Genomic DNA, 21,316 nt, shown 5'->3' with positions numbered 1-21,316 from the left:
ATATACAGCTACACTTATCCTCATTTTATAGAGATTCAACATGAGCCTTAGTCAGGTTAAGTGAGTTAGTATGCCTACAGAGCTAGTAATGGTGAGTGCCGGGTCTACATCCAGGTATTCTGACTCCAAATTCCTTACTTTGGTTGCTATACCACTGAACCTCACATATGTAACTGTGTGGCCATAGGTATCCCTCATGTGCTAATGCATTTTTACACCATGTGTCTACTAAGAATTCATTGTAGTATACCAGTTAGATTGTGCATTTAGAGATGTATACATACAGTTGGACAATGATATTTTATTGTAAACTCTAGACGTTTTTGCCTTTTGTAGTGTGACAAAAAATGGAGCAGACTTGTGTTTAGGGAGACATTTTTGTTATAAATGGAGGCCCCCAGGCCGTTTAGAAAGAGAAGTTACATCCTAGGGAGGGTATACTCTTTTGCATAATAAAGTACTAGAACTTTTTAACGTGCCTCTGGCTTCTCAAGGGAGATACAGTTTGGAGAATGGCAGTATTCTGGAGGACTCTGGAAAGTGAAAAGATGGGAGAAAGAGGCACATGGGAGCAGGTGGGGGCTTACCATTGGTCCCCACAGCAGAGAAGGGCCTGGTTAAAGCCACTTTAGGAGTGCTGAGTAGATGGTTCTAAAAGTTATGTTTGTTTGCTTTGTTTATTTTTCTTTTTCTCTAAACATTCTTCAAACCTGTAATTACAACAACATTGTAACAACTTTGCCCCAGGGTGTGAGGAGGAGGAAGGCTATATATACACTTGAGACAAAAGAAGAAAGGAAGTTGGTGGAAGAGAGGTGATGGTACATTGACTGGGACAACTTTTCCAAGGGAGCTGTGACAGATATTACCTAGGTCCATAAGAGAAGTTTCTCTCTCTTGGGTATTCTCAGACTTGCTGGGAAGGGCTCTGAATGTCACATGGTTATCTGGCCAGAGGGCTTTGTTAATTTTGTCCACAGAATTTTTTTGTTTTGTTTTGTTTTTTTGTTTTTTGTCTTTTTAGGGCTGCACCTGTGGCATATGGAGGTTCCCAGGCTAGAGGTCCAATAGGAGCTGTGGCTGACGGCCTACACCACAGCCACAGCAATGCAGGATCCAAGCCATGTCTGTGACCTACACCACAGCTCATGGCAATGCCAGATCCTTCACCCACTGATCAAGGCCAGGGATTGAACCTGCAACCTCATGGTTCCTAGTCGGATTCGTTTCCGCTATGCCAAAATGGGAACTCCTGACCACAGAATTGTAAATACTTGGGGGTGTTCAAATATCTTGTGGATGGACTTAGAGATTATCCTACTGAGTGAAATATAAGTCAGAGAAAGACAAATATCATATATCACTTACATGTGGAATTTAATAAAAATGATGCAAGGGAACTTAAAAAACAGAAATAAACCCACAGTTTGCAAAACAAATCTTAAGGTTACCATAGGTAAAACTGTGTGTGCATGGGGGAGAAAAATTGAGAAGGAGGAAATAACATATATGGACTACAGCATAAAATAGACAATTAATGAGAACTACTGTATAGCACAGGAAAATTTATTCAATAGTTCGTAATAACCTATATGGGAAAAAAAGAATGGTTATGTTTATATATATAACTGATTTGCTTTGTATGCCTGAAACTAATACAACATTGTAAATCAATTATACTCCAATAAACTTAAATATTTTAAAAAATATATTTTGTGTATCTTTATGTGTACACACACACACATATGTATGTGTGTATACTGGTACTGAAATACTTGGCATAGACTATTACTTGAAATTACCTTATAATTTAATATCTTATAGTGAAAATTTATTAAATAGGGCCAAATACCAACACTTTATATATATTTACTTATTTTACTTAATGCTCAAAATATTCTGATATGAATACTATTTTTATCCCTAATTGATGGACAAACTGAGGTGTAATAAAGAGCTGGTATTTATGCTTAAAATACCTAAAATATAAACATTTGAAATAATAACATAGACTGAGAGGAGAATGCTAAACATTTTATGTAGGTTTTAGTAATAAAACTGAATGGGCAAGCTATTTTAAAATCTTAAAGTTATTATATGCATACATCTTGATCAAAAGTAGATAAAGGGATGGGAGATACTGTTATTCAGTTTCATTCTTATAACTGTAAATAGATTGTAAGATGACATTTATGCAAATAGCAATTTCTCTAAGATAATTGGCCATGTGGGCCATATGACCTTTTGAATATGTTTTCCCAAATGCTTCATTTCTAATTAGAACACAGTCTTTCAGAATTGAGTGGATTTGTCTAAGTGGCTAGATAGGTTTTCATCCTTCCTGGAAAAGAGCCTTATAAAGTACATGTGAGTTTTGGAATAGTAAGAGCTTTTATTCAAATCACTCCTTGGAGGAGTTAACCCTTTCTTCTACCCCAGGTCAACACAGCCTTCATCAATATCCCTTTTCTGCAGAAGGTATTTCTCTTTAAATATCATGCACAAGAAAATTTAAGGACTCAACTGAATCTACTCAGACATGTAGGGGTTTTTGCTCTTGTTTTTTTCTCTAAAAACAATTGCAAAGGAGCAAATAAGTTTTGTGTACATACTCTTGCTTTAACCTTTCCATCCAGCTGATACACATCTCCACAGACGCCCAAGTGTTCAGTACATCTTTGATAGATCCTTTTTTGCAAATTCCAATACAGTTTAATTTCTGAAGATGATTTTTCTGCATCTAGAAAGAAGCAGTTTATTTCAATAATCATGACTCTGAAATGTATTGCCAGGTGCACATTTCGATCCTAAAACTGGAAAATATTTTCATGATTAGAATATTATGCTTTCTATCTTTCATGGCTTTCTATTTTCACTTGAGCTTTCCTAGTTTTTTCTTCCTCTTTAAAATTAAACCACTCGAACCTTTTATTTTATTATTTCCATTACCAAATACAGAAAAACTGGAGTCAGATAAATGTACTATTCAGAATTGTATAAACAGTTTGTTGTAATTTAGTAAGAAGTTCTCATCTGTTATTTCATCTATTATATCATTTTGTATCATCTATGTCATCATCCATGTTTCTCTCCAGAGCTTTTCTGAAGCATTTTCATTCTATTATCAACCACTCTTTTCTGTGCATGTGTGTGCAGCGATCTCATTGCAATACAAAAAATTTCACATAATGCTTTTCAATTTACAAAGTGATTTTCACAAACATTACTTTATTTGAGACCCATAACAGCCTGTAAATTAGACTGTGTTGTTATTTTTAAATTGTTTTTTTATTTTTTGCAGATAATAAAACACTTTTATCAGGAATTGGAAAGGCATTTTCACTGAGGACTTTTAAATCTCTTTCTGTTTACTTTCCCTCCCTCTTTTTTGATTTGTTCCCTTCCACTCTTAATCCTTAAATTATATAGACCAGTGTTCAAAGGCCATCCTATCATTACTAGATGTTACTGAGCTAAAGTTGAGCCTTAGCTGACTCATCAAAATAATCTATATTATAGATTATTATATTATATTATAATGTAATTATATATTATAGTTATTTATAATAACTATATCATATGCTTGTTTTGAAAACTAAACAAGATAAGGCATGTTAAAATTCCTAACAGGGACTTCCCATTGTGGCACAGCAGTAATGAACTCGACCAGTATCCATCAGGATATGGGTTTGATCCCTGGCCTTGCTCAGTAAGTTAAAGATCCAGTGTTGCCATGAGCTGTGGTATAGGTTGCAGACTCGACTCAGATCTGGCGGTGTTGTGGCTGTGGCGTAGGCTAGCAGCTGTAGTTTCGATTCAACCCCTGGCCTGGGAACTTCCATGTGCTGTGGGTGTAGCCCTAAAAGAGCAAAAAAAAAAAAAAGGTTGAGCACAACACTACCCCTCCACCCCATCTATAACAGTTGCATAAATAAATACTAGATTTCCTTTCTTCTCACTGTACTTCAACTTTCTTCCTTCTGAAATTTAAAATTTATACAAAGTTTCATCCAGATTAAACTCTGAGGAAAAGTATGATTTAAAAATTCATCAGAAAAGAAAAAAAATGTGAAAGTGAGTTTGTATTTCATACAGGATAGTGCAGACTAAAAATAACTTGCATGTCTACAATTCAAGTGGGAAGAAATTGTGCTAAAATTCAGAGGAATGGAAGTTAGCAAAATAGATTATTTTGTTCTTATTACTGTAGTCTTTCAATGTCTTTGAATCTGTCTTTGCAGTAATAAAGAGGAACAAAGGGATAAATGATATTAAAATAACGGATTTGGATTTAGCACGTTTCTTGCTCATATCTCTCTCAGCATGGGTATGTCTGATCTCATGGGGCCTTAATGAAAACAATATATTTTTATTAACTGTCTGATGCATTAATGAATAAAAAAAAAGATGGAGTTAGAAAACTGTCCCATTTCTTCATGTCTTTAAACCAACTTTTCTCTTTCTCCATTCTACAGTAGCAATAACATAGACAGACTTGGAAACTAACCCCAGCAAATAATCCCTATGATCTTTGTGAGGGAAAAAGGTTTAGGAGGGTAATTGAATATTTTAGTTAAAAAAAAATAAGCTAACCCATTGAAGAATTTATCCTAAATATTGTATAAATTATTGGTAAAATTAAATAATAATAAGCAGTGGAGGTTTGCCTTTTGTGTTCTTTAAAGGTAACTATTCTCTTCCTTTATAGTTTCCTCATTTGGTTATTTTGCTTAGCAAGGCTTTTTCTATTTTAAGATTATGAATAATTTCACTCATATTTTCTCACATTCTTATAGCTTTCTTTTTTCACCTTAACTTGACAAGCAAATTCATTTCTTTTCAGTTGTGTTAGATGCTGAAATGATAGCTATTTGAAAGAATTTTTGAAGATTAATAATCCTCCATAGTGAGCTGTCTTACACATACTCTGATAGGTTATTTTACGGAAGAGGGAAAGAAGGCATACTCCATAGTAATAACAAAACTAATAGCGAAAGCTATATAGAGTGTACTGAGAGAAGGTAGCATTCCTTTTTTTCTTCTTTTCAATCATTGTGTTGCATGAAGTACAGACGTATTAGTAAATAAGTACTAACACATAAATATCCATGTATACATGTATGTGGTGGAATGACCTGCCTATTCAGGAGGGGTTCCCAGAAGAATGGGTGGCAAGAAGAGACCCATCATGTCTTGTGACGGAGAGTGGAGCACAAGGGGAGGTTGGTTAGAAAAGAACCAATGGGTAATTTCTAGTGAGATTAGAAAAGACCCAGATGATAGAGTTGGAAAAAGTGAGTCATCAAATACATCCTTCTGTAGATATCAAGCCAAGCAGAAATTGCCCCAACCCCCCAACTAGGATGACACTCTTCTTTATAAGGTTTTGCTTTTAACTTCGGTGAATCTTGGTTAGCTCTTTCGACTTTTTGGTTAGACATTTTTGGTGGGTGGTTTGTTCGTCTTTTGAGTTTGACTCTACCCATTCCTGACTTCAGTCACTACTAATTACCTGGATGTAGGCAGGATGGTTTGTCACCTGAATCTAGAAAATTTAGGTCCCAGGGCTTTGGCCCCAGTGGCACAACCTTCTGGGATATGAATCCTGTGTTCCATCCAGTGACACCTTCAAAATTAGCACCTGGCTTGTGCCCCAAATTCTATCCAACAGCGTATGTTTTCCTATAATTTCTTAGGAATTCCAGCAGGGTCTAAGTAAGCCAAAACTTCCATCACATCTTTTTTTTTTTTTTTTTTTTTTTTTTTGGCTTTTTAGGGCCACATATTTGGCATATGGAAGTTCCCAGTCTAGGGGTCGAATTGGAGCTACAGCTGCTGGCCTACACCATAGTCCAGGATCTGAGCCCTTCTGTGACCTACACCACAGCTCATGGCAACACTGGATACTTAACCCACTGAGCAGTACTATTCAGTTTTGTTACCACTGAGCCACAGTGGGAAGTCCCCATCACATCTTGACTGAGAGTTTCCCATTAACTAAATCATTTTAAGTATGTTTTCATTGTTTCACATTTAGTATTTTGTTCCCTCTATAATTAAGGTGTAAGGAATAACATAGACATTCAGCCATTTTTTTTTTCCCCAAACTTGAATCACCTCATTTTGGCACCATTTCCTGGATAATCCATGTTTTCAGTGGAAGTGGAAATGTTTTGATTGGAAGGAGAAGAGGGGGAAAATAACTTTCAGATTTCACAATTTTGCCAAATAAGGGAGTTTCTCGTCAGCCTCCTGAATAATTTCCATTTTTAATCAAAGTTTAAGTGCTAAATAGTGTCTCTAAGTGGTTTCCCTATTACTTATAAATGAAGAATTTCTTTTGACTATTTAGTATTATTCTTTATTTTATGTTCAGTATTATTATTATTTTTAATTGAGCAATACATTTTTTTTTGTCTTTTTTTTTTTTTTTTTTTTTTTGCCTTTTCTGGGGCTGCTCCCTCGGCATGTGGAGATTCCCAGGCTAGGGGTCTAATCGGAGCTGTAGCCACCGGCCTACACCAGAGCCACAGCAATGAGGGATCTGAGCCGCCTCTGCAACCTACACCACAGCTCATGGCAATGCTAGATCCTTAACCCACTGAGCAAGGCCAGGGATTGAACCCACAACCTCATGGCTCCTAGTTGGATTCGCTAACCACTGCGCCACGACGGGAACTCCTAGGAATACATTTATTACTAACACTAAATAATCCCTAATCTTACTCCTCTCTGACTTATCTCAAGTCTTGGGGAGGAAGTGATAAAAATACTTTCTCCTTATAAGTTCCTGCTTATAAAAATCTTCAAAAACATTAAATAAGCTTATAATCTTGCTAGCTAAGGGCATAAATAAGCTTACAATCTTCCTACCTAAGGGCATACAGTGTCTTTTCATGGTCTCAATATGGTGATTACTTTGTATTTTACCTTTATCCCTTTCCAGAGCATGGCTACAGATGAGGCCTGGGCTTCCCTAAAGTGAGAAGGACAATTATCTGTTCTCAACATCTGCTGAGGACAGATGTGTAAACTGGGATCCCCAATTCTTTGTCCATCTTCTTTTTTGGTCCATAGGATCAGACCCACATGTGCTGTTGCACTTAGGTAAATATAAGGCTGGATTTCCTACTAGAAAGAGCAAAGAATTCCAGAAAAGGCCACTCTAGAATCCAAGTTGCTCAGAGGAAATGAAGGATTTCCAAGCCTGCCCATTGAGAAAATATGTAAAAGTGGACTCAAGAAATTTCTCAAGAGGTAAAGATATGGAGTAATAAATAGGTAAGACAAGAGTTTTAGAAATAAAAGGAGTGGGGAGAATGACGGAAAGGAGAAAAGTAAATACACTTACATTTTATAAAACCAACCAAAGTTGATGAAACAGTATAACTTGACCAGGATTTAGCCTAGATTTTCAATTAAAAAGAAATGGGTTAAGACACTTTACCTCTTTTTCTTTCTTTCAAAATGAATGACCTTGAATTTCAGTTTGCTAGGTTTTGTGCAGCTGTTATTTGATAACAACACATTGTGTTTTTCCATTTACTTAGATTGTTTAAACAACAGATAACTGAAAACCATCTGTTTGTGTTTCTGTGTTATTTGTTCTCAGGACAGGGACTAGGAAAAAATCATTGAAAATCCTGCTAGGAAAGCGTCTCATTAACTTAAGGAGTTATACAAACTCAGTCTGTAGTACCAGGTGAAAAGGATACCAAGTACAGAGCTTTCTGGGAGAAGCAGAAAATTAATTTCTTCCTTTGCCTTTTGAGGTTGGTGGCATCTTTTTAATTCTCCTGGCACTGTCTCTCATAATGTGTATTTGAATCATCAGAAAAGATGCATCTACTTAAAGTTCATTCCATGAGACTTATCCATTTGTCTGAGAAAAGTTGGGAGCCTCCATGCTTAAACAATTCCCTAGGAGATTTGAATGTAGGGAGTCCATGGACCACATCTGGATAAATGTTGCTTCTTAGAATGATAAATCTGTATCACATATTTGGGAGGTAAATTCAGGGCAGGTATTCTGCAGCTCAGCTATTACTACCAAGAACTAAACAACAACAACAACTACAGCAACAAAACAATCTCCAGAACAACCCAAATAGCCAAACAAAACAAAGGGCTCAAAGCCAAGCAAAACCCAACAATGGATTTTAAATAGGTCCTGAGAGATATAACAGAATGTGATCAAACTCAGCTACTGAGACTCAAAGAAACCAACTTTAAGTTGCTGGGGAGGAAATAATGGAAAACCTTTCAAAGGATCATAGTTAATTTCAGTTATTGATGCCAAGCCCTGGGCTCTGGAAAGCATTATCAGTGTTACACAGAGTGGTAATCTGCCATATACGGGGTATGCTGAGTAAATCCATTTTGCTGAAGTTCCTTTTGTAATACTGTGTTGTAAGTCGTTGGGCATATATTCTAATTTTTTTAACTCAAAGTTCTAACTTAAAAATATTCTCCCTTTCACATTTCCCCCACCTAACTTTCTAAAGGGCATATTACATCTTTTCACTTGTTAAGAGTAGAAGACTGGGAGGATTTACTCATTAGAAAATAATGGTAAATTCAGGAGGCTGGAGAACAAGCCTCTTTCTGTTTCTCAAATAGGACATAGATTCTGCCACTAAAGATGGTTGTGATAGCTGGATGACCAATGGACCTCATTGTGCCTCAGTCTCCTCTATGAATTGGGGGCAGAGTCCTCTCTAATGCTAAGGAGAAGAAGAATGTGCTAAGCACTTTCAGTTGTTCTCTCATGTAAACCTCACTGCAGTCTTTCATCTCTAATGAGGAAGATTGCTATTGTTATTAGAGATAAATTAGAAAGAAGATAGATTTAACAGTACCTGAATTCACTTGCAAGTGGTAGTGCTGATTCTAACCCACATCTTTTCGCTAGCTGGGGTTGGGTCGTGAGATGTCTGATTAGTGATTACTCTGTCCTGGGTTATCTACTAGCACCTGATTTGGATGGAGTGTAGAACTGTGAAGGGGAGGGGAGAAGTAGCTATGTTTCAGTCCTAAGATTGCAAGTTCTCATAGATAAGGACAATTATTGCTGGGCTTTAACTATGGAATGGTTGCTATTTGTGCCTCTTACCATTAGGTGGGGCAGTTGAAGAGTGGGAAAATAGCATTTTCAAGTGAAATGATTTATATTCAGCCTTTTTCTCAGTCTGAAACTAAGTGGTAAAAGATACCCTCTTTTTAAAGAGTCCAAACTCTAAAAGTGGCCAGACTCTTAGTTTCTTTTCAGATTCTGTCAGTGAGAAGGGGCATATGGGTGATGAAGTTAATGTAATATAATATTCAGGTTTTGATTTTAGTATAAAATTTTCACTTAGGATTCAGAAGCCAAAATGGATTTTGAAGTCAACTTATATATTCTACTTTCCCAGAGGAGGAAGTAGAGTGTGTGTTTGGGAGATCAGGATAGCAAATTTCTGAAAGTCCAGGAAGAGGAAAGGAGCCATGACAGTTATTGCAGCCTTCTCAATGCCTATTGATTTCCTTTAGCATCCTGGGTACTTAACTAGTTCCCTTTCCTACTTTCTTTTAGAAAAGTCCATGCCAATTAATTTACCTGACATCTTAATGGATAACTCATTAAGAAAACCTTTTGTACCAGGCACATCATGATGAATTTTGATTGCTAATGCTACCTGGGCTCAGCTTAGAAGTATTTTTATTGACCCACTCATAAATTTGTTTTCATAGAAATTTAAGAAAAATGACATAGGAACATTTCAAATCAATCCTTTAAAGAAAAGCAACTTTAACTTTCATTTGCCACTATCCACATTTAGGGTAAAGTATATTCCTGGTTAAAAATATTGTCCATAAGGCTATAATATTGAAGATGGTAGGAAAGAGTAGATTTGGAAATTTACATTTCATACTTCAAACCAAAGAATCTTTTTGTGCAATGAAGCAATGAAATTTGGTAGTTTAGAAAACAAGGATTAATGAGGAACCCAACTCAGTAAATACTTGAATAAATGAATGGTCCAGCTAAAATATTTTCCAACTTTCCACAACATGTGTATAATTTTTGTTAGTATTTTTGTTTGAAATAGCTTAAAGTCCCTGAAACTCACAGAGCTCCCTTTTATCAATTCTAGATTCCCAGCAAATTTTCATGAGCTTTTTAGAGGATTACAAAATAGAGTGACTAAATTTGGTATAAATTGCTAACATTTTAAATGATGCTCATTTGTACAAAGAAATTTGCGAGAAGGCTGGATTTGTATATTGTTTTAATTTTAAGTGGTAATCAAATCACAATCAGATTTTCCTGACAACTTCTTCCTTGATTTCCAAGAAGCCAGTGTGGGAGAGAAATGAAAATCAAGTTTGGGCTGCTTTGTCCAGTTGAGTAATATATGGTACTAGTTAAGTTAACAGTGAAAATATGGAAGTTTATGGTGGGTATGTAATATGTACTAGACTCCCGGCTAAGCATGTAATTAATTCATGAAATTCTCACAATAACTTTATGAGTTTGGTCCTATCGATTAGCACCATTTTTTCCTTTATAAGGTTGATTCTCAATCTGTCTGATTTTTATATATTCAGAGAAAATATGAATCTAGTGGTCAGGATTAAAGCCAGCTTGTTAAGATTATCTAAGTATACATATATCTGGGTATACAAATAATAATGTATTGCATTATTGTTTATAGGATAAGCTAATGGTATTGGGAACAGTGATGTAGATTTAGACGACCCAGTAGTTAGGGATCATCATGCTTTCTGAGAAGAAAGGAAATAAAATCTAGGAAACTTAAGAACTTATATTGATTTTTTTTAGTACTACTGTTAGATGTTGGCTCTTTTTTTAAAATCACAATTTAAAAGAGAAAACTCCCTTAAATGGAACAGCAAAGGGAATGAACAGAAAACTCACAAATAATTTTTGTTTTATTAGAGGAAAGCCGTTCTTAACCACCTGTCTGAAATAACACCTCTTCGGTCTACCTCTTCCCCTTCTTTACTTTTTTCCTTGTGGTACTAATCACTATCTGACACATTTTGTGATGTTTTTGTTTTTGTTTGTGTGTGTGTGTGTGTGTATGTGTGTGTGTGTGTGTGTTTTAGGGCCATATCCTGTGGCATTTGGAAGTTCCCAGGCTAGGGGTTGAATTGGAGCTGTAGCCGCTGGCCACAACCATAGCCACAGCAATGCTAGATCACAGCCATGTCTGTGAACTACACCAGAGCTCATGGCCGTGCTGGATCCATAACCCACTGAGCTAGGCCAGGGATCAAACCCATGTCCTCACAGCTACTAGTCCGTTTGTTACCACTGAGCCACAACGGGGACTCCCTTGTGTTATTTTTATTATCTAAGAATACACGTGTAACTTAAGAATTTCTAGGTAAAATTAAATTTTAGCACATCACTGAGACTTTTAGGGGAGTTCCCACTATAGGAGTAAGAAGATCTAAAGTCTAAGAAATATTAGCATACCTTTTTAACCATCAAAGATGTGTTCAGTTTTGGATTCTGGTCAAGGAAGAGAGATGAGTTACTTGGATTTAACAACTGTATATATATTCTCCTTATTTAGGACCACTGAAATTTTTGTTAAATGAGCCTGGACAGAGACTAGTAAAGGATGTTTGAATTTGCTAGAGAGACCAGGTAAGAGGCCTCATTAGATGGTGTTAGAAGGCAATAGGGGAGTTCTTGTTGTGGCTCAGGGAAATGAAGCCTACTAGTATCCATGAAGATGTGGGTTCGATCCCTGGCCTCACTCAGTGGGTTAAGGATCTGGTGTTGCCATGTGCTGTGAGGTATGTCTCTGATCTCACATTGCTGTGGCTGTGGGATAGGCCAGAGGCTAAAACTTTGATTCAATCCCTCGCCTTGGAACTTCCATATGCTGTACGTGCAGTTCTAAAATGCAAAAAGATAAGAAAAAAGAGGGGGGGAGGCAATAGGACCTTCAGGAAATGGTAAGAGTAACCGTGATGATGGTTCTGTCTTGTGGAGGCTCATCTAGGTTCCAGACGGAAAGTTCTTTCTAGCCGCCTTTTCTAGACACTTTGAAGACTGTACCTTTGATTTTTAGATTAATAGGCACTTTTCCAGTTCTGGCTTTGCCCCCAGCATCCTTTCACCTAATTTGACCAACTCGACTACACAGGCTCCTCATTCTCTCATGATCTGTATCATTGACCAGAGGCAGTAAACCTCAGCCAGCACGCTGGGACAGCAGGCCAGAGTACACCCTTTAATAAGAAGGCCTTCCTATCATTTGATTCACTTAATTCAGGATTGAATGAGCTGTTGGATTTTGTCCAAGAACGTGCCCTCATTCTTGGGCTGGTTCTCAGACCTTTAGATATGGAAGGCTTTTGAAACTGCTTGATGTTTGATGTTAAGATAGAGGGAAGATATAATAAGAAAATGCATTCTATCTGAACTTTTGCAGGTATGATCTGCTGTGCTGCAGTTTGTTATGGTAAAGGTATATATGTTGAAAATCACTTCCACACAGCTGAGCACAGTACCTGGCATGTAGTATATACTTTATAAATACCTATTCCACAGTATATGCCAAACATAGCTGTGTGCATATGTTCATCAAAAAACCGCACAAAAGTTTTTGTAGCAGAACTATTGATAATAGATAACAACTGAAAATTACCCAGTCGCCCATCAAAAAAGAACCAATGATTAATCTGTAATGTATTCACACAATGTAATACTAATCAACCATGAGAATGAATGAATGACAACTACATTAGAAAATATTGATGAATCTCCCAGATATAAGTTTGCCAAGCACAAAAGAATGCATACTGTCTGATTCCACTTACATAAAGTGCAAAAATAAGCAGAACTGTATTTTGGCACTAGCCATCAAGATAGTGGTTATCCTTACCGGGGGTGGAGTGGAGGGTAGTGAATTAAAAAGGAGTACATGGGGGGGACTTTCAGGGTGATAATGCTGTTTTTTGATTCGAGTGCTAATTGTATGGGGTATTCTTTGTAAAAGTTTATTGAGCTGTGTGCTTTTGATTTTTGCATTTTTTGGCACATATGTTACTCAATAAAAAAAAGTATTTTTACCATTTTCTTTTAACTCACCAAATTTTGATATTGAATTTACCATGTGATCATATAAACTTATCCCCAGAGTGTCTCCTGATGTGATCTCATGATGCCATTGGCATTAACTCTTAAATCCTCTGCCTGAAATGTTTATAGTGGAAGAATAGTTTTCATTTGCTGAACCTCTTCATTCACATTGGGTTAAGAATTGTATTCTGGGGAGTTCCCGTCATGGCGCAGTGGTTAATGAATCTGACAAGGAACCATGAGGTTGTGGGTTCGATCCCTGGCCTTGCTCAGTGGGTTAAATATCTGGCGTTGCCATGAGCTGTGGTATAAGTCGCAGACGCGGCTCGGATCTGGCGTTGCTGTGGCTGTGGCATAGGCTGGCAGCTACAGCTCCAATTCAACCCCGAGCCTGGGAACCTCCATATGCCGCGGGAGTAGCGTAAGAAATGGCAAAAAGACCAAAAAAAAAAAAAAAATTGTATTCTGTTAGAGAGTATAAAAGCAACAGAGTTATCAGATAATTAGGGTGCGATATCACATAATCCAGACTGTAAGTTGTTGACAAATTGACTTTGCAGTGTAAAAACTTAAATGATTATTCTTTGTTATTGTTTTAAGATTAGAAACATAAGTCCCTCTTTGTCAACACTACTGTATCCAGCAAAGTGTCTGCATGAGATGTTTTTAAGTTCCCATTTATAATAAGGAGCTATGGTGCATGAATCCACCCACATTTTTACCTATATATATATAGAGGTAACGAACTCATCCAATTATCTAGTTGTCCTTTACTGTGTATTCACAGTTTTCCCACCTGTCAGGGTTATAGCTGAGAACAATAGGATTGCTTGGCCATCCTCTGAAGGAGGTGTGTGAGCTTTATTATTGAAACCAAGTCTACCTTTGTTTAGATGCAAACTTGGTGGTCAGGGACCTTGTCATAGCTATTTTCTGTAAAGTACCTTCTGTGCTTGTCAAGGTCAATGACTGATTTTACAGTGACAGAATTCAGCCTTCAGCATAGAAATGGCTGCCTATTTACCTTGTGGAAGTACCCTTTCTGAGCACAGGTTTCTCTCTGAAGGAAACTTTTATTTAAAAAAAAAACCTATCAGCTGTTTTTCATCATGTCATTTATTTATAATAACCATAATACTGCATGAAAATTTTTAATACTTTATGGTTTATGAAATATTTTCCACCTGAATTTTCCTGTTGAACTCCAGCACATCTTATAACTCAATCAGTTGTGTCATGTATCAAACCATTTTGCAGATGAGGAAACTGAGGCTCAGAGACAATGCTTAGTTTCCACAGCTAAGATATATCCAAGCCAGAGCTCTTTCTATTTTATTCCACCCCTGTAAGTTTCATGGTTGTATTTACCTTTTGTATAGCACTGTAGAATAAGAATTAGGATTTAATATATTATTTAGTTTTTTCAGTGTATACAGTATGCTTTCTGTGCCAAATATTGGGCTGGTGTTAGAGATACAATGGGAAACACAGTACAAACTGTCCAACTTTGATGGGGCATATAGCTAGTGGTAGGAATACAGACAAATAACCGAGCAGTTAAATTAGGAATGTACCCAAGTTCTCTGGTGGTCTAGTGGTTAAGGATCTGGTGTTGTCACTGCTGTGGCTTGGGTCACTGCTGGGGTTTGGGTTTGATTCCTGGCCTGGGAATTTCTGCATGCTGTGGGCATGGTCAAAAATAAAATAAAACCAAACCAAACAGGAAGGTGCCATTTGTATTTATCCTCTTCTAAGCTACTAGATATACATGGGGTGTTACAGGAATAACCAGGAAGGGCACTCTGTGTCTGAAGTCTTCTATTAAATGGTACCCTTAATAAAGAATCTATTAGCTATTCTAGAAGACCAATTGGAAGGGGAAAGTAATATTTTTAAAAAATGCTTAAAAATTATATTCAATAGGAAAGGAAAGTTACAATGCAATAAAATAGCTGTTGGCTGAAATGAGTGGCCAAGGTTCAAAGTCTGGACCTCAAATCATAATGCTGAAAAAGAAAAGAAAGGAAATGGGTTTTCAACAGACATCAGATTGGGCTCAACTTTATTGACCACAGTTTTAAACATAGACAGCTCTGAGATATCATCAAACACTCATGATGAAACACTGCATTTTTGTTTGTAAAGGTTCTCCATGGCAAAATTCCTCCATCTGTCTATAACTTCTCCTGAAAAGATCAATACCCTGATGACTTCTTGGGGCTCAAAAGCCCTTTGAGCTTCTGGTTGAATGCAAGTGTCCAGCACGGTTTGACTATAGACATGTATCTATCATTACTTGTATGTCTATCCTGCTACACGTTCCCAACAGTAGATGTGTCCTTGTGCTTAACAATTGTAGGAAGAAGGTAGCTGGTTGAATACAGTGTTTTTGAACCTGAGGTCTTTGGAAAGTTTTCAGGGAATCCTTGAACTCCAAGAAATGGTGTGTAAAATTGTAATTGTTCCTTTGTGCATCTTCTTGTGTAGTATATCCTCAGCTTTCATTAGAGACTTAAAGGGAGCTATGGGCTTTACCCTCCGTACCCTCCCCTCAAAAGAAATTTAGTAACTATTGTTTGGTGATGGGAGGCAATAAAATGGCTATTTGAACCTCAGATTATTTGGCTATATCATTGAAAATAGGCATCTGAAGAAACATTCTGTTGTAGCCAGTCTCCAAGGTGGCCCCCATCCCCTTCACGCTGTACCAAGGTTGATCTCTGAGACCATCAGAACACAGCAGAAGGGATGGTGTGTCTCCTCTGAGACTAGGCTATAGGAAACTGTGGCATGTGGCTTGAGTGCTGTTTCTTTCTCTCTGATCATTCACTCTGGGGGAAGGCAACCAGCTGCCAAGTCATGAAGACACCCAGACGGCCTATGAAGAGCCGACGTGGTAAGGCATGGCGGCCTCCGGCCAACAACCAGCAAGGATTGGAGGCCTGCTGACAACCATGTGAGTGATGAGGAAAGACGCCCAGCCCCCCTTGAGCCTTGAAATGACTGACAGCTTAACTGAAAGCTCTTGAAAGACCCTGAGCCGCCACCACCACCCAGCTAAACTAAGCTGCTCCTGTATTTACCATCCTCTGAAGCTGTGTGAGATAATGGATGTTTGTTGTTTTAAGCTGCTTCATTTGCAGATAATTTATTACACAGCAATAGATACCTCATGCACATTATCTTGCCAAATCACTATAAAAAGAAAAGTGAATATATGAAAAATGATGTGTTTGTGAAATATCAGCCTTCCCTGTTAATCCTGGGAAATTAGAGTTGGAAATAAGAACCTACAAGTCACTTTTCCTTTCCTCCTGTTGGTAAATAGTGCAGTGTGGTCCATTCACAGCCAGCCCTTGGGAACTAGTGTGATTCCCACAGCAAGGAACAACTTCAGGATAGCAACAAACAAGTTTTCTTTTAAGTGATGTCTGTTTCCTTTTAAAAGTCACCCGTTTCAAATGTCTCCTGGGGAGGTCTTTCTTATATTTCCTCCAAGCATAATCAATTCAACAGAGAATTCATGCTTTGCCAGTGATCATGGGAGGTACTAATGTAATCCTTTTTTTTTTTTCCCCAAGCTGTAGGACTTCTCAGGGTCCTCCAATAGATTTCACAGCTGTTAGTTTGCTGTAGTAGCGACTTGCTTAAATGGCACTCGCACTCGAATGGTGCTTGTGCTGATAGCAATCTGTGAAGGAGAAACTTTCCACTTGAAGAGGAGAGAGGAAGAAAACAGCTCAATTCTGTGATTATTGGACATAGGGAAGAAATAATAAAATACCCAGTAAAATAAGCACTGTTGCTTTCAGTGAAAGTAGCTTAATAAAATGGATGGATTCCCCCAATAGCAACAACTGTTGTCTTTTTCTTGTTACCTTTGTGGTTTCTTCTTTATTAGGAACCCAACTGATCCAGTTCTCAGGCTGCCAAGGGCATTTTTCTGAAACAGCATTTTAAAACTGTGTAGGGACTCGTTAGTGAAATGTGCAACTAACCAGCTGATTCAATCTTATTTTAAAATGAAATATAATTTAAAAGTTCAGAGTATAACACTAAATGAAGTAGGTAATTTCTTTTTTGATTTTTTTTTAGCTCTATGTATACTTTTATGTCTGTATGTATGATATAAACTGTATCTTTTACTGTGGCTTGTCAAAATGCTTGAAAGCTACTATTCTGTAGCATTTGGATTACAGAAAAATATAAAAAAATTGAGATTTTTAGCAATATCCCAGGGATGGATTATTTTTGGTGGTCGTGGTGAGGGGGGGGGAGGTTGGGCAATGCTGGGAAATCGCTGGAATGGGTTTTACCAAAAGGAAATGAATGTTTTGCTGCCAGTTACTCCACAAAGTCCCTAAATTCAGGCAAGAAAAGAGGTGCCATTTTGAAGAAGGGTGGGGTGTGTGAAGCCAGAAACTTTTTTCCTTTTATTGGTGCTGTGAGGATCCAAGACTTGTTATGAAACAGAGAGTGGGCTGATGTGTGTCCTGGCCATGTGACAGGACCATGGCAAGCAGCTCTGTGATCAGTGGCAGTGGTAGCCAGCAAGGGTAAAATGCTTACTGAGCTTCCAGCTTCTAGAAGGCACACCTCAGGCCCCTCAGCAAGTGGAGAGAGGAAATGAGTATGACCCTTAGCCAAAGGGAAAGTAGTGTTCATCCCATGAGCCTGAAGAGGCAGCACTGGCAGCAGATCTGAGGAAGCACACCTTGAGAATGGGAGTCTTTTTCACAGAGGGAGCAAGGCCAAAGGACTGAAGAGAATGTTCCCAAGCCCACATGAGGCAGTCCTAGGAAGTGCCAGGAAGGAGCTGGCTGGCGAATCATGGGGGCCAGGATGGGTGGGGATCTTTTAGGGAGAAGCCAATTTCCAGTAAATGAGCTTGTGCTGGCTATCAGGGAGTAGACCAGGGAGTGACATTAAGTGAACACAGAGGTTCTGAATCTCATGCCCCTTCTCCAGGAGGTAGGGTTAAGGGCCGACTGTGGAGTATCTGAGCACAGAAGAGCTGTGGTGATTCTTTGCTTAGCACGAGATGCTGAGAAATAGAGAGAGAGAAGGGGTGATGGTCTTCTGGGGTCAGCCCAGCCTTACAATCATCATCACAACTCAAGTAAAACTCTGAGCTTGTAATGTTATCAGTAACTTTCTTTGGGCTGAGCATTATGTTTTCCTTTGGGTCTCTTTTAAAACGTAGAAGCCATGCAAGGGGTAAGATGAAGTTTACAATATGCCTTCGCATTAATGAGTGAAACAGATTCTCTTCTGAAGTGCATAGAGGATGACAGAGTACTCAGTGGAGAAGGGAAAATGGTGAAGAAAAGGGTCAGTGAGAACATTCTTTGCCATTTTGCAATTTTCCCGAGGGGTTGGTCTTGGCATTGTGTTTGTGTGAGTGGTTCTACATGATCTTGGACACTACAACCCATCCAGGAGGCTATACCTGGGGACAGTGGTGGTGGCAGCAGGGAAGAGAGCAGACTATGAGTTCCGGGACAAAATTCTGCATGACGTGCACATAGATCAATCAACCACACACAATTATAGAACCTCTGCTACCAGGTGCAACGTTCTGTGCTGAGCAAGAAACATAATTCCCCCATAATTTATAATTTAGTTGAAAGAGAGGACATGTAGGAAAAGATATCTAATAATAAAAGGCAAGTGAATATATTATTTGCATATTTAGATAGGTTTCATGATTTTTCAGGTCCAAAGTCCATGATGTTGTAATTTTTTTTTACTCAAGTAGCAAAATATCTCAAATTTTGATCATGTTTATTTCTGCTGGCAAAATGTAAAGATGATTCATTCATTTATGCATTCATTCATTCATTCATTCATCTGTTCTTCCACCAGCTATACCAAGTACCAGCTATAAAGGCTCTTCGTTGGGTAGTTTGGGAGATAGGATATCTGGAAACTAGAACTTTCCAAACACCTCTCCAAATTTTGTGAAATTATCATATAGGAACAAGGTTGATTTGGGTCAAGTGAGGTTCTTGAAGTAAAAGCACAGTAATTGAAAATAAGCTAAAACGATGGATGCAGTGGAAGCAATGTAGAAATGACCCTTAAGTAAATTAGAACTGATGGGGACTTTGATAATTAAAATCTCTTCCCTGTGACTCACCCAGCAATCAGGAAACAAGGGTAGTTTCTATCAAGGTCTCATAAATAAACATAGAGCTCGCCAGCCCCTGGAGATGGAAAATTCATTCTTGAGTGTTCTATATGCCAGGCTCACAGATAAGTGATGGCCCTCTTGTCACCCTGATAGAAAATATATTAGCTTCTTTAAACCAAGAATTATAGTGATTTCAGCAGTACAATTATAAGGAGTGACGATCGGGACCTGCATAAACCAAGCTTATTTAAATGTTTCGGGAAAGAGCATATGCTACTATTAAAGAGTCCTGAACTATAATCCCATAAGGTGAAGCTAGCTGAGAATATTCATGTGTGCTTTCAGATATGAGTCTATTATTTATGTGGAATAATTAAATGTCTCTGAAGATGTCTATGCAAGGGAGCTTTTTGAAACTTTTACCACTTTTATGCCCAAATTTGGCTAGTTATTTCAAGATTGGGAGAATTCCAGTTGTACACAAAATCTGCGATGACATTTTTGTTTCATTTTTTTAAAGTTTCATTGAAGTATAGTTGATTTACAATATTGTGATAATTTCTGCTGTACAACAACATGATTCAGTTATACATGTACACACATTCATTCTTTCTCAGATTCTTTTAGAATTATCACAGAATATAGATTATCACAGAATATTGAGTAGGGCTCCCTGTGCTATATAGCACGTCTCTGTTGATCATCTATTCCATATGCAAATGTGTGCATATGCCAATCCCAAACCCCCAGTTCATCCCTCCTTCTCACTTGATTCAGTTAATTTATCAGATTTGTTGTGTTCCTGTTATATGCAAAGTATACGCTTCATGCTGCATGCAGTACATGTGGACACAGGCAAAATTCTGCCTCTTGAGGTGCTGAGGTCTGATAAGGAAGAAAAACTAATGCAAAGTTATCCAGTTCCAAAACGTAGAGAGGAAAGTTGGTGTGGTCTAATAGGGTAAATGAGTAATTGAACAAGGATTTGAGAAGAGGGTAGAACTCCAACTGTTACTTTGTGGACAAGTAATAAAATGAATGATGGCCAGAATCAAGCTAGAAAAAGTTGTTAATGGAGTCATGGTGAGCAATTCAGAACAGCCAGAGGTCATCTCACTGCAGTGCTCCTTGACTGTCACCGTATGCCCTGTCCCAGTCTTTCCCAGCCCTGCCTACTAGAGAAAGGGTAGTCAGTTGTTTTCTCCTTAGCAGTGGTGAGCAGGGGAAGGAAACACTACTCTTCTCAGGCAACAGGTGCATTTAATATGGGATTTCTGTTGGCAATGCCTTAAACCATGGAGTTAATTAACACTTTAGTCAATGTGTGAGAGGAGAAGAAGAGGAAATAAATTGACTTTCCAGCATTCCACCAAAATGAAGACACAGTGCCAACAGTTAACTCTCCCTTCCTGGTTTCTTTGAGTTTTATTGTACTAAGACCTGGTCTTGCCTTTGTGCCCTGGAGAGAACACCTGCCTTTGGGATGCTGACTGGAGAAACCTGGAATCTACTTCCGGGGTCAGTCCGTCAGAAACCCTGTGTTTGTGGAGGATCAAAGTAGGAGTGGAGGAGAACTCTCACTGCTGTGGCAGTCCAGGGTTGCTGCTGAGTCAGAAGAATAAACAAAGTGCTTCAGAAGTCAGAATCAAGAAGTCACATCTTTATTGATTATTCATTTATTCTCCCAGTTCTTACTAGTCAGCCCACCAAACCGTCCTTCTTTATATATTTTTTTCTTATTTACTGTTGTATCTTATTTAATGTTAGGAAAATACTGATTTGGGATCATATGTGTATAAATTATGTAAATGTGGCCAATAGTCTTTTTTTTGATGGCAAGACAAACTACTTATCTCTCTCTCTCTCTCTCTTTTTTTTTTTTTTTTTGGCTTTTTAGGGCCACACCTGTGACATATGGAAGTTCCCAGGCCAGGGGGAGAAACAGAGCTACAGCTGCCAGCCTACAGCACAGCCACAGCAAGGTAGGATCTGACCTGCATCTGCAATCTATACCTCAGCTCACAGCAACACTGAATCCTTAATACACTGAGCGAGGCCAGGGATTGAACCACATCCTCATGGAT

At 38.1% G+C, this 21,316-nt stretch overlaps 1 protein-coding gene and 1 long non-coding RNA gene across 25 annotated transcripts in view; one reads left to right on the top strand and one right to left on the bottom strand.

Moving 5' to 3' along the window:
* PDE4D (phosphodiesterase 4D) overlaps positions 1–21,316 on the top strand; it is a 1,507,422-nt gene that overhangs the window by 348,633 nt on the left and 1,137,473 nt on the right. The gene's annotated exons all lie outside the window — the stretch shown is intronic.
* The window catches only part of LOC146395568 (uncharacterized), a 311,450-nt gene that overhangs the window by 55,123 nt on the left and 235,011 nt on the right, over positions 1–21,316 (bottom strand). For both annotated transcript variants that reach the window (XR_014831389.1, XR_014831388.1), the window contains one exon: positions 2,613–2,740. This is a non-coding gene — a long non-coding RNA (uncharacterized LOC146395568). The remainder of the gene's footprint in view (positions 1–2,612; positions 2,741–21,316) is intronic.

The sequence above is a fragment of the Sus scrofa genome, chromosome 16 (assembly GCF_054392235.1).
Source record: "Sus scrofa isolate SSC_HxYL_T2T_F1_AM1 chromosome 16, Sscrofa_HxYL_maternal_Yorkshire_Landrace_v2.0, whole genome shotgun sequence".
Taxonomy (NCBI): domain Eukaryota; kingdom Metazoa; phylum Chordata; class Mammalia; order Artiodactyla; family Suidae; genus Sus; species Sus scrofa.
This window is presented reverse-complemented; position numbering and strand designations above follow the sequence as displayed.